The sequence below is a fragment of the Leuciscus leuciscus genome (assembly GCF_965113295.1).
Source record: "Leuciscus leuciscus genome assembly, chromosome: 1".
Taxonomy (NCBI): domain Eukaryota; kingdom Metazoa; phylum Chordata; class Actinopteri; order Cypriniformes; family Leuciscidae; genus Leuciscus; species Leuciscus leuciscus.
Window position 1 is genome coordinate 13,753,776 of NC_138725.1, and position 12,194 is coordinate 13,765,969.

Here is a 12,194-nt window from a genome sequence, read left to right on the forward strand (position 1 = left end):
CATATTTTCATTTAAACGTCACTCACTGACATTTCCAAACCAGATAAAAAAACAGATTGCCCTACTTTGCCTCTGATTGGCTAGTACTCGTTGCACTCTTCTGTATCATGTGTGTATGGGGAAAGGGGAGGGATAGGGGGAACAGGCAAGACAAACTCCCACGTTTAAAAAACATATGAAAAATTTCTGCTTGACAACTTATTATGGAGCTGGGAACAAGCCCAAATAAGCAACTACACTTTAGAAACAAGCCCAAAAAAACCGCGACCCGCGACTACCAATATTTGTAAGCGACTTTACAGAAAACCAAGCCCAAAGTCGCTTATAATAAGCGGACTTGGCTTACACCCACTAAGTTTTACCCAGTACTGTAACCCTAACTTAATGCGTCTTAACCATAAGGGCATTTCTCCCATTTCAATGAGCAGGGCAGGTACTGGGGAAGTTCTGAAGGCCCCACAGCAAAGCCTCAAAGCTCTTGCCTGCACCACGTCCAACCTAGCTACAACAGTTTTGGAAGCAGATCCCTATACAAAGCACCCATAATCAAGAGCAGATCTGATCATGGCCTGAAAAATTAGTAGCAATGTCTTCCCATCCACACTTCTCATCACATTTAAAACTTTTTCACACTTTAACACAATTTTACCTACACGTACAGCCCAAGTCATATGCTCTTCAAACCAAATACCCAAAAATGTAAAAACCTTTACCTTCTCCAATGGAGACCCATACATATATAGCCCTATATTAGGTAACTTTCTTTTAAAACCTAATATCATATATCAGAGATTTTGAAGCCCCATGTATTTCCCCATTCCTCTACAGATACACTCTTTGTATCTGTTTTAAAACAAACTCTACATTATGCCCTCTTTTCCAAACGGCCCCGTCATCTGCAAATAAAGATAACCCAAATCCTCTCTCTATTTTAACAAAGATATCATTAATCATTATATTAAATAAAACTGGACTTATTACACTACCCTGTGGGGTTCCATTCTCTATGTCCACAGTCTTTGAACTAACACTACCAACCTTTACTTGAATTGTTCTTTTCATTAAAAATTCCTTTATCCAATTAAAGATTCGTCCCCTAACTCCCATGTCAAAAATTTTAATCATCAATCCCTCCTTCCACAAAGAATCATAAGCCTTCTCAATATCAAGAAATACACTCACTACTATTTCCTTATTGCTAAATGCCCTTTTAATATCTTGATCTAGAACTGCAACTGACTCCATTGTAGATCTTCCATTTCTAAAACCATTCTGTACATCAACAAATTGACCCCTAGTTTCTAAAAAATATACTAATCTGTTAGTTACCATCCTCTCCATAATCTTACTAGTCACTGCTGTGAGTGCTATAGCACGGAATGAATTAGGGTCAGATGCCTCTTTCCCTGGTTTCAAGACAGGGACCACAACGGCATGTTTCCACTCCTTGGGCAAATGACCCTCTGCCCACACAGTATTAAACAAAGCTAAGATTTCTTCAAGTACAAAATCATCCAGATATTTAAATAACTCATAAGACAGCCTATCTCTCCCCGGGGTAGTATTTGCCCAGACATAATTGCATCCTTTAACTCTTTTAAAGAAAAGAACAAATTAATAGGATTTTTATTTTCTAAACTCCTCTCCAATTTCCACCGATTAACTTCCATCAATTCAGCCCTCTTCCTACACCTCTCAACCCCCATTCTCTCTGATCTATGCACAGCTTGAAAACTCTCAACAAACATGTCTGCTTTTTCCTTATTAGAAACTGCTACCACCTCTCCCTTTTGTAACACTGGTCTCAATTTTCTTTTATATACCCCTGACATTCTACGTACAGCTGACCACAAATGCCTTACTGGTGTTTCAGGACCTAACATACCACAAAACTTCCTCCAACTATTTCTTTTTGCATCCTTTATAACTCGTCTTGCTACTGCCCTTAGATGTTTGTACTCTATTGCATTGACCAACATTGGATACTTTCTTAATCTTCTATATGCTTTATTCCTACTCCTTACAGCTTCATCACATTCTTTATTCCACCAAGGAACCAGCATAGGTGACCTAGGTTCCTGCTTCACAGGAATAGTATAGCAAGCAGCCTCATGTATCATGAGACTAATTTAAGTATTCCAGTTATCTACAGAACCCTCACTATCAACATTTCCAATTAAGCTTTGAGCATTCTCCTGGTATTTATCCCATTTGGCCTGAGAAAAGTTATATCTAGGGATATCCTTTTCCACTTCTCTTCTCAAATCCCTACCAAACCTGCATAAAATTGGATAATGATCAATATTGTATATGAATCTATAACTCTTCTTCTTCTTCTTTTTCATTGGCAGCTTGAATTAGCGCCATCTATTGTGGGTTTTGGATCAGAGACTCATTTTACTCCTTTTTTTTTCATGTGATGCATGATGAGGAAGGAAGCAGTTTTTATTTCAAAAAGTACAGCAATTACATATTTATTATATACAACTTTGTGTACAAAATATACAAAATGTATTAACAATGTGTTCAATGTCATCAGAATACAAATGAGAAAATTAGAGTGAACAGTGATTAGCTGAAAACTGAAAAATAAAAGACAAAAAAGAAGATAGAGAGAAAGTACACAAGAGTAAAATTCTTACAAATACTTGCTTTCATATTTACTGAAGATGTAGGCCTAATTTGTAGTAATATGTATTTTAAATTCTTTCAAAAACACAGAAAAAATGGTTTGTTAATGGCAAACTTACATTTATGTATATAACATTTTCCAAGAAGTCAAATTACATTTATAACAAAGCAAGTCAAATATTTCTGAGCTGAAGTCACAAGATCATCCGAAACAACAAATATGAAATGTAAATATTAAACCTCTAGTATGTCTGAAATAAAAGGCAAAGCAAACGATGAGGGAGGGAAGCACAGGCATTTGAAAATACTACAGGTTTTCTAATGATACAAAACTTAATGCTAATCGGTGAAGTATCCCTTTAAGTCTACCTTTTTCACAAGAATTTATAACTACAGATTTTCTAATATAGTGTTTATAATTTTTCCAAAAGAAATTAAATAAACATTGGTGAACTATCCTGGAAGTCTGAGCATCAACATAAAGAGATGTAGCAGAGTTAGCTAGACGTGAAAGACCATCTGTTTTGGAAAGTAAAGTTCTACCCTTGAGAGACAGATCTCTGTGTAACCAGAGATTTTGTGTCTTTCTGTTTATTTTTTTCCAGAATCAAGAGAAAAGTAATCAACACATCTGTTCATCATATCCTAGAAACGACTCTCCCAAATAAGTAACTTTCACTGGGGTGCCTTCAATGTTTGTTAAACAACAATTTTTGATTGATAAGAGTTCACATTTATGTATATTTAAAAGTAAGCCTGATGTCCTGGAAAATAACCTAATAATACTAATAGCTAAATAAACCTGAGCAGAGTTGTGTAAAACAGTGTAGTATCATCTTTGACTCAATATGATCTCTCTATCCACGATATTAATGCCCTGTATAGTACTTGTCCTAAGACGAACAGAAAGTAATTGACCAGCTTATAAAAATAAATACGGTGAAATTGAACAGCCTTGTCTAATTCCACGTAGTAAATTAAATCTGGTGGATGAGCCCGTTTTCAATTTGATTGTAACGAAACTGAGGAAAGCAGGCGAAGACGTGGATCTAAACGCAGGGTGATTTAATAAAGTAACACATAAAACAGAGAACACAGAACTCGAAGAACAAAGGAACAAAACCGGGGGGATCACGGAGACAGAGGCAACTATTACACTCACAACAACTGACAAAGTAACAAGTGAAACACAAGGGCTATACACTCACCTAAAGGATTATTAGGAACACCATACTAATACTGTGTTTGACCCCCTTTCGCCTTCAGAACGGCCTTAATTCTACGTGGCAGTGATTCAACAAGGTGCTGAAAGCATTCTTTAGAAATGTTGGCCCATATTGATAAGATAGCATCTTGCAGTTGATGGAGATTTGTGGGATGCACATCCAGGGCACGAAGCTCCCGTTCCACCACATCCCAAAGATGCTCTATTGGGTTGAGATCTGGTGACTGTGGGGGCCATTTTAGTACAGTGAACTCATTGTCATGTTCAAGAAACCAATTTGAAATGATTCGAGCTTTGTGACATGGTGCATTATCCTGCTGGAAGTAGCCATCAGAGGATGGGTACATGGTGGTCATAAAGGGATGGACATGGTCAGAAACAATGCTCAGGTAGGCCGTGGCATTTAAACGATGCCCAATTGGCACTAAGGGGCCTAAAGTGTGCCAAGAAAACATCCCCCACACCATTACACCACCACCACCAGCCTGCACAGTGGTAACAAGGCATGATGGATCCATGTTCTCATTCTGTTTACGCCAAATTCTGACTCTACCATCTGAATGTCTCAACAGAAATCGAGACTCATCAGACCAGGCAACATTTTTCCAGTCTTCAACTGTCCAATTTTGGTGAGCTTGTGCAAATTGTAGCCTCTTTTTCCTATTTGTAGTGGAGATCAGTGGTACCCGGTGGGGTCTTCTGCTGTTGTAGCCCATCCGCCTCAAGATTGTGCGTGTTGTGGCTTCACAAATGCTTTGCTGCATACCTCGGTTGTAACGAGTGGTTATTTCAGTCAAAGTTGCTCTTCTATCAGCTTGAATCAGTCGGCCCATTCTCCTCTGACCTCTAGCATCAACAAGGCATTTTCGCCCACAGGACTGCCGCATACTGGATGTTTTTCTCTTTTCACACCATTCTTTGTAAACCCTAGAAATGGTTGTGCGTGAAAATCCCAGTAACTGAGCAGATTGTGAAATACTCAGACCGGCCCGTCTGGCACCAACAACCATGCCACGCTCAAAATTGCTTAAATCACCTTTCTTTCCCATTCTGACATTCATTTTGGAGTTCAGGAGATTGTCTTGACCAGGACCACACCCCTAAATGCATTGAAGCAACTGCCATGTGATTGGTTGATTAGATAATTGCATTAATAAGAAATTGAACAGGTGTTCCTAATAATCCTTTAGGTGAGTGTAAATACACATGGATGGACAAACAAGCTTAACTAAGTAATGAGGAAACAAGATACACCTGGGAACAATCATGAACTAATCAACAGGAAAAACTACAAAGGACTACAAAAACAGGAAATAATAAAAGTCCACACAAGACAAGGGGATGTAACGCAAAGAAGATGATCAGATTGTCAGCTCTCCCTCTACATGATTAAATTACTGAAATTACCCCTATTGTCTCAATATTCCGCCGCCAGGACGTGCAGACCAAATGGCGCCACAAACGGCGTAAATCAGCGACTGGCTATCTTAAAACACAGATCTATCACTTTTAAATCAACAAAACCCTTCTGTTTCATTGCTTGGCGAACATCCGCTGACCAATAGAGCGATCTCGAAAGCACCCCCTAGGGATCTTCTTAGACACTGATTTACACGTCAGAAAACAACAAGACTTTGTTCGACCAGATGCGCCGGCTGATAATCTCATCAAATCCGACACACACACATAGGCAAGAGAGCAAAAGTTCAGTTGCGAGCGTGAACTCTCAGCCTCGGTCAGCACACACACACACACAGAAACACACACGGATCCTACCACGTGTGATCAAAATCATTTGGTACAATGTTTAAAATGTATTTTCTTGATGTATGCATGATCCCTTGTCCCAAATATTATGCCTATATAGCTTTATTGGTTTGTAATCAATTTGATGTGACTATAATCGCGAGAAATCATGTATCTGTGTGTAATTAGGTCATAGAATTGCCATTCGTGGTATCGTCTTGTTCCAGAAATCCCAACGGTCTTGAATTTTTAACACAACATATCAGAGGATGCATTGTTTTATTAATACCAGTGATATTAATGTTACGAACGAATCTATCGTTCCAATTTCTAAGAGTAAGGGGCGTATAGATCTCGAAACGTCAGGAGGTGGGCCCGATCCGTTGTTAAAGACGATTGGCCCACGTACGTGAGAGGGCGTGAGTTTGGCCCCTTCAAAATATCATGCTTCCCTTCTCTCTCGCTCTTCTCTCATCGATCGCTCTGACCTCCTCCTCTCCTCCCCGGCAACGCTTCTCCAGGAACCTCTGGAAAGGCTTTGGCCTTCTCCTCGGACCAACACATGTTCGAGTCGTAGCTGCCGGTCTTTGCAACTAAGCTCATCCGTGCCTTTCCCCTCCAAAAGGGAAACGATCTGAACTTTCTCGGTAACGTTAAATTCAAGTGAGCGCGCGCGTCCCTTTTACAGCATCGCACTGAAAGAGTACAACATCTCGCAAGTATCTCTCCATCTAAAAGCTGATTTCCTGGTGTCTATCTCTTAGGTCTGTGAATTAAGTTACCCTTTTTCCTCTTCTCTTTCTTTCTTTCTTTCTTTCTTTCTTTCTTTCATTTCATTTTATTCTGATCACGTATTTTCTTGTTTGGTTAAATGTGTGTTTGTTTTATTGTTTGCATTTTTACGTACGTTTGTATTTGTAGCTCATATAATCTCTAGTGTTACATTTATTAAAATCCATATATCCTTTTAACTGTCTCTGTATTTGAAAGCCCGCTTTTATAAAGTCAATGAAACAAAAGATCTAGCTACAAGCTCGATATTACAGACTACATTCAGTAGTTTTAATTAATAAACTCAGAAAGTTTGATGTTCGTGGCCAGAAGATAAACTTTCTTGGAGTTTGTAAAGGGATACCCCTTCTTAACTGTGATAATCTCACATTTATTCACTGGACGAATGACTGATGACCAAACCAGTTACAGAACAAGGTAATCTCGACAATTGATAAAATAAATGTACTTGCGATTTCTGAATTATTATGACCATGAGTTATAATTATTAATATTTCCAAAATTCCTTATATTCTTGAGCTAATTCACATTGACCCAGAGTCGTATTCGCTACAGGGAACACAAGGCAGGAATCATAACAGAGCCCCCCACTTAAGGAGCGGATTCCAGACGCTCCTCAGTGAACAACAGTCCAGGAGGGTGGTGGAGCAGAGACGGTCTTGGGGGAGGGATGGAGGGCCAGGTCCATGGAGAGGAAGAGGGCCTGGAGATTGCAGCAGGACGGGAGGCCAGGGCGGAGCAGGCGACATTTTATTTGTCGTTTTGATGATCTAACATAAAATAAAAAACATGAAAAGTGCTTCTCCCCATTTTTTGGACACAACTGTCTCCATTTGTTTATTATGTAACAAAGATTGCTAAAGTCAACAGATTTTACTAACAGGGGCCTGTACCATGATGGTAGTTGAACAAACTTGGGGTTACAGTATTGGTTTTGAGTCGACAAAACCAAACCGATGCAATCAGGCTTTATTGGTACCATGACGTAGCTCATCAACTTTCTCTGTCAACTCAGGCTATGATCCTTAAGCTATGATTACTCCACGCGCGCGTGCACATAAAAGAGTGACGTCGACACTGAACAACCAATCGCGTTTGATATGGATAGAGCGAGAGCTATATATTTTTATTATTCTTCAGAAATACGAAGAATATAGAAGTGTTTTTCAAGCACACAGTAACACTGTATCTGCTACCAAAGCAAGAGAAAAATCTTGGAGGAAGATTGCTGATTGCGTTAAACAATTAATGTAAATTTATGTAGGCTAATCATATTAAAATTGTATTAAATGCTAAAATGAAAATGTGTGTATTCGTGTTGATATATACATACATATGTGTGTGTAGATGTATGTAAAATGTGAATGTATAGGCTATTACATCCTAAGAAATATTGATATTCATTGATTTTTAGATGCAACTGTCACCGCTAGGGCCGAGGACAACCACCACTCCGGAGGAGCTACACCAAGACACACCAAAAGGCAGAGAACGACGTGATGTAAAAACTTGATTCTTTTTATTGAATATAAAAACACTTTAAAGGAATGTCACTGCCCCAGAACTCCTCATAAGGGCCACTCATCGGAACGGGGCTTCAGTGGAGGAAGGCTCAGGTCAGCCGCCAGTTGATCACCTCCTTGCACGGATTGGTTCAGGGGGAAGGGGAAGGGACAAGGGACGAATGCCTTCGGTTAAGCAACAGCAGGGACTGGGAAACTCTGCTCACAGGACCACAATAGAAGGGGGGAGGGGAAAAAAGGACAAAGGACAGATTGTTCCAAAGGCCAGGACCTTCAGATGGCAGACAGCAGGCCAACGTAAGTAATGAGTAGGACACAGGAGGCTACAGGTAAGGATTGACAGACGGTGGGTTTTCTCTTCTCACAGGACAGCATCAGATTACTGAGTGTCACCTCTTTCACAGGACGACGGGGATTGGTCGGAGGACCAGGACCTTTTTGGTGGGGAGCAACGAGCAGTATATGGTAGGCAGAAGGCAATAACCGTCCGATTAAATGCAGTAGTCAGCAGTAGGTGACTGGCAGGGTACAAGGGACTACAGGTGGGTGGCAACAGACAGTGGGCTTTCTCTTTTCACAGGACAGCATCAGCTAACTGGGTGTCACCTTCCTTTCACAGGCCAGCGGCAGTTGGAGTGCAGCGACGGATAATAGGATCCCTCGCAGGGCAGCGATGGCAGAATGCGGTGGCGGATAGCAGTTTCTTTATGTTCACAAAACAGCAGTGGTGAGTACAGAATCCAGCAGTTAACAACTGAGTCTTCTTACCACAGGACAGCGATGGCAGCATGCAATGGCGGATAACAGGTTCTCTATGTTCACAGAACAACAATGGTGAGTACAGAATCCAGCAGTTAACAACTGAGTCTTCTTACCACAGGACAGCGGCAGTTGGAGTGCAGCGACGGATAATAGGATCCCTCGCAGGGCAGCGATGGCAGAATGCGGTGGCGGATAGCAGTTTCTCTATGTTCACAGAACAGCAGTGGTGAGTACAGAATCCAGCAGTTAACAACTGAGTCTTCTTACCACAGGACAGCGATGGCAGCATGCGGTGGTGGATATCAGGTCCCCTATGTTCACATTAATTCTTGGTACTCCACCAGACTAGATGGTCTCCGACTAAGTTTTCAAAGTGCTGGTAACATCAAACGTTCAAACACTCGTGCATGTATCAAACCACTTTAAATATTCAACGTGCTCACTTCAATCGTCAGACACTGCAATGACACACCACTTAACAGTGAAAAGTGTACCTTCACTTCAGCTCGTCGGGGCCGGCAGATCCACTATGAGGATACTTTCAAAAGGGAGACACCGAGTTCGACCAACGAACTGCAATTCAGACCCCACTCGTTTCCCTCGCCACGCCAACCGTCTTTACTTCCCCTGCCATCCTGCCGTCCTGCCGCCTCTGCCTCTCGTCTTCTCGTAACCTCGACTTTGATCACAACTGCTCTGCTTGCCTGCGCACTCCTCCCTTCAACCTGCCGCTTCTCTCTTTTCAAACTGCCACGCACACTCACCTGTTCCCAACACACGCTCAAATAGCCACTTGATTATCCACCGCAGCTGCTGCTCATCAATATGGGCGGCCATCACAGGCCGCCGGAACCGGCCTGGTGTTACACCGGAACTGTTTCCCCAAGGGAACTTGTTCCGTTCATCGTAGTTCCTATTCGTCACCCGGTGACACAACCACAACTCCAAACGTTCTTGGCAGCAGATCAAGACAAAATATAAAAATATATAATTCAAAGTGGTGAGTATTTACCACAACCTTTTATTATTTTTGTGAACATTTAATCACAAACACTTGTTTGCAGCAAATAGAAAAAACTGTGAAATAAGGAAAACTGAGGGATTGCCACCTCCTCAAGATTACACTGTGGCGGAGGAGTTGGCGCTGAGTAACAATAAGGGGCGGCCGATTATGGATGGGATTACAGGTGCTGTACAGTCTAACCCTGGTGCTGGCTCCTCTAAGCAAGTGACACTGGGTATGTGTGTGCAATGCATTACCAATGTTTTTAAAAAAAAAGTTAAATATGGCTGACTCCGTTCTGCAGTAGAGGGAAATACAGTATCCCTGTTGAAGCCAGCACACATGCACACAGTATCCTGCACAGAGGTCAGTATGCAGCAGACAGAACACAATGAACATAACCTGCTTTACAACAGTTATGCTTTACATTGGCCTTTTATTTATTAGGGTGAACCAAATGACGAAGACACTCTGTCTGTGTGTTCTGAGACAGTTGCTGAAGTGAATGCACTGGGCTTTTTATTATGGCACACATTTGAATGTCATAATTAAGTGACTGGCCCTTACACATCTCATTTATTGTAGGATTTTTCACAACCTGCCCCAGAAACTGAGGCCTCTACTCAATGGGCTTCAGAAGGAATGTGAACAAGGTAATGCTTTAAACCCTTGACATAAATTACAGTCAGTCCTATGTTTGTAGAAAGTCATGCCACTTTTTGTGATTTGATCAACCTCCAGAAAACGTGTAATGATTGTTTGTGGTGGAATTGTTTTTAAGGTGGAAACAGACTCAGTCAGGGCCTTTACAAAAGGAGTCTAGAACTAACCCTTTAATATGAACACTATGAATGTTTATTAATGTAATTTTTCTTGCTCTCTTTCTTCCTCCCTAGCCACATGACCAATAAAACAGTTTGAGACCTATCTGCAGTGGCAGTGTGCTTTTATTAAGTAAAATATTGTGTTGTGATTGCATCTCTGACAGCTGCGCCAGCTGGGTGGTCAAGTGTGATGGGGTCAATTTCATCAGGGAGAAGCTGGTTTTGTGGTGGTACTCGCTCCTTTCTGATAGTGGCTATATTATGCAGAATGGCACATGCATCTGTGATGCCCGCTCTGGTGACACTCTTAAACACCTAAGGCAGTTGAAACGTGCCTTTAGGATGCCAAAGGTCATCTCGATCTTGACCCTGGTTTTACTAAGGGCCACATTGAAGCGGTTTTGTGGCCCTGTCTGAGGGTCAGGATAGGGGGTTATCTCCTACCAACAGGCCATCAAAAACCCCTGTCATAGAACAAAAAAGGGGAAAATTGTGTAAGTTTTGCTATTAAAATTAAAACTTTAAAGTGTACTGTACCAAATTTAACTTGCCTTCTTCAAAGCGCTGACACAAAAATAGACTCACGGAAAATCCGTGAGTCATGCACTGAGCCAGGCCATTTGGCATCCAAAACTTGTGATCATGCATTCATGATCACAAGTCATCTGCAGATGAACTGTACAGTAAATAATTGTCCTATCTGTTAGTTACTATTTATTTAAAGATTGATCTCAATGCAAATAAAAATAATTTCACATAGGCTATATAATAGCCCTACCTGAACATTAAGGCTGTGAAAGGACTTTCTGTTCACATAATCTGCCTCATGTTATCCTAGAGCTGTGGAGATTGCAACATGTGTGCAGTCTATTGCTTCTATGACTCTAGGGAATCCTATCATAGGGTGATAGGGAATCCTATCAAAATCATTCTTAACAGGTAGCTACTGCAGACTATTGTATAATAGATTTCTAAGTGTGAAATATGCTTTTTTGAAGAAGAAAAAAAATGAGTGTGAAAGGTTAAATTTGTTCATGTGATGTCACCCTATCAAGATATCTTACTGGCAATTTTATAAAAGCCCTCTTTTATGGACATGGTCGATAAATGTCCAGGGAACACATTGAAGCTATTTATGTACCCCTGCAGAGTGAGGACCACCTTGCGAATGGGCTCGACAGACCGTGTTTTCCCCTAGATTCTCTGCATCACCGACTGCATACAAAAAAACGCAACGCAATACATACCATTTGTGGTACAGTAAGGCCATGGCTTCGACGAGTCATATTTGTTATGTGCGGCTCAAGAAGTTCACAAAGATAAGACATTCCTTCCGCGGAAAATCTGTATCTTTCATACAAGTAAGTATCAGGAAAGTCAAATGGATTTTGTCTGTCCCTAAAAACTCTTTCTCTACGAAGTGCTCGTCTAACAATTTGCGCGGAGATGTCCAGAGGATTTGGGAGAAAAGGTGAAGCCATTGCAACAGAGACTTGGAATAAGTTACGTCACCTATATGTTTCTTTGCTCACAGCTGATTGGTCAAACTTCCGTCTGAGATCTTGAATCCAGAACATAACATTCCCCGGAGCAGGATAGCCGTGCAGTGTGAGATACCATGGCGACGAACACCGATTAAAGCCAAGCTACTTTCATAGTACCTAAAACCCAGGGTTGTTTTGATTTAT

General features: G+C 41.1%; 1 pseudogene across 1 annotated transcript; it reads right to left on the bottom strand.

Annotated features, from left to right (window-relative positions):
- Positions 1 to 10,627: 10,627 nt before the first annotated feature.
- On the bottom strand, positions 10,628 to 11,987 carry LOC309505497 (putative nuclease HARBI1; annotated as a pseudogene). Its single transcript has 4 exons — positions 11,571 to 11,987; positions 11,285 to 11,400; positions 11,058 to 11,171; positions 10,628 to 10,970 (listed from the first exon to the last, which is right to left on the bottom strand). The product of its transcript is annotated as a putative nuclease HARBI1 (transcript).
- Positions 11,988 to 12,194: the final 207 nt, after the last annotated feature.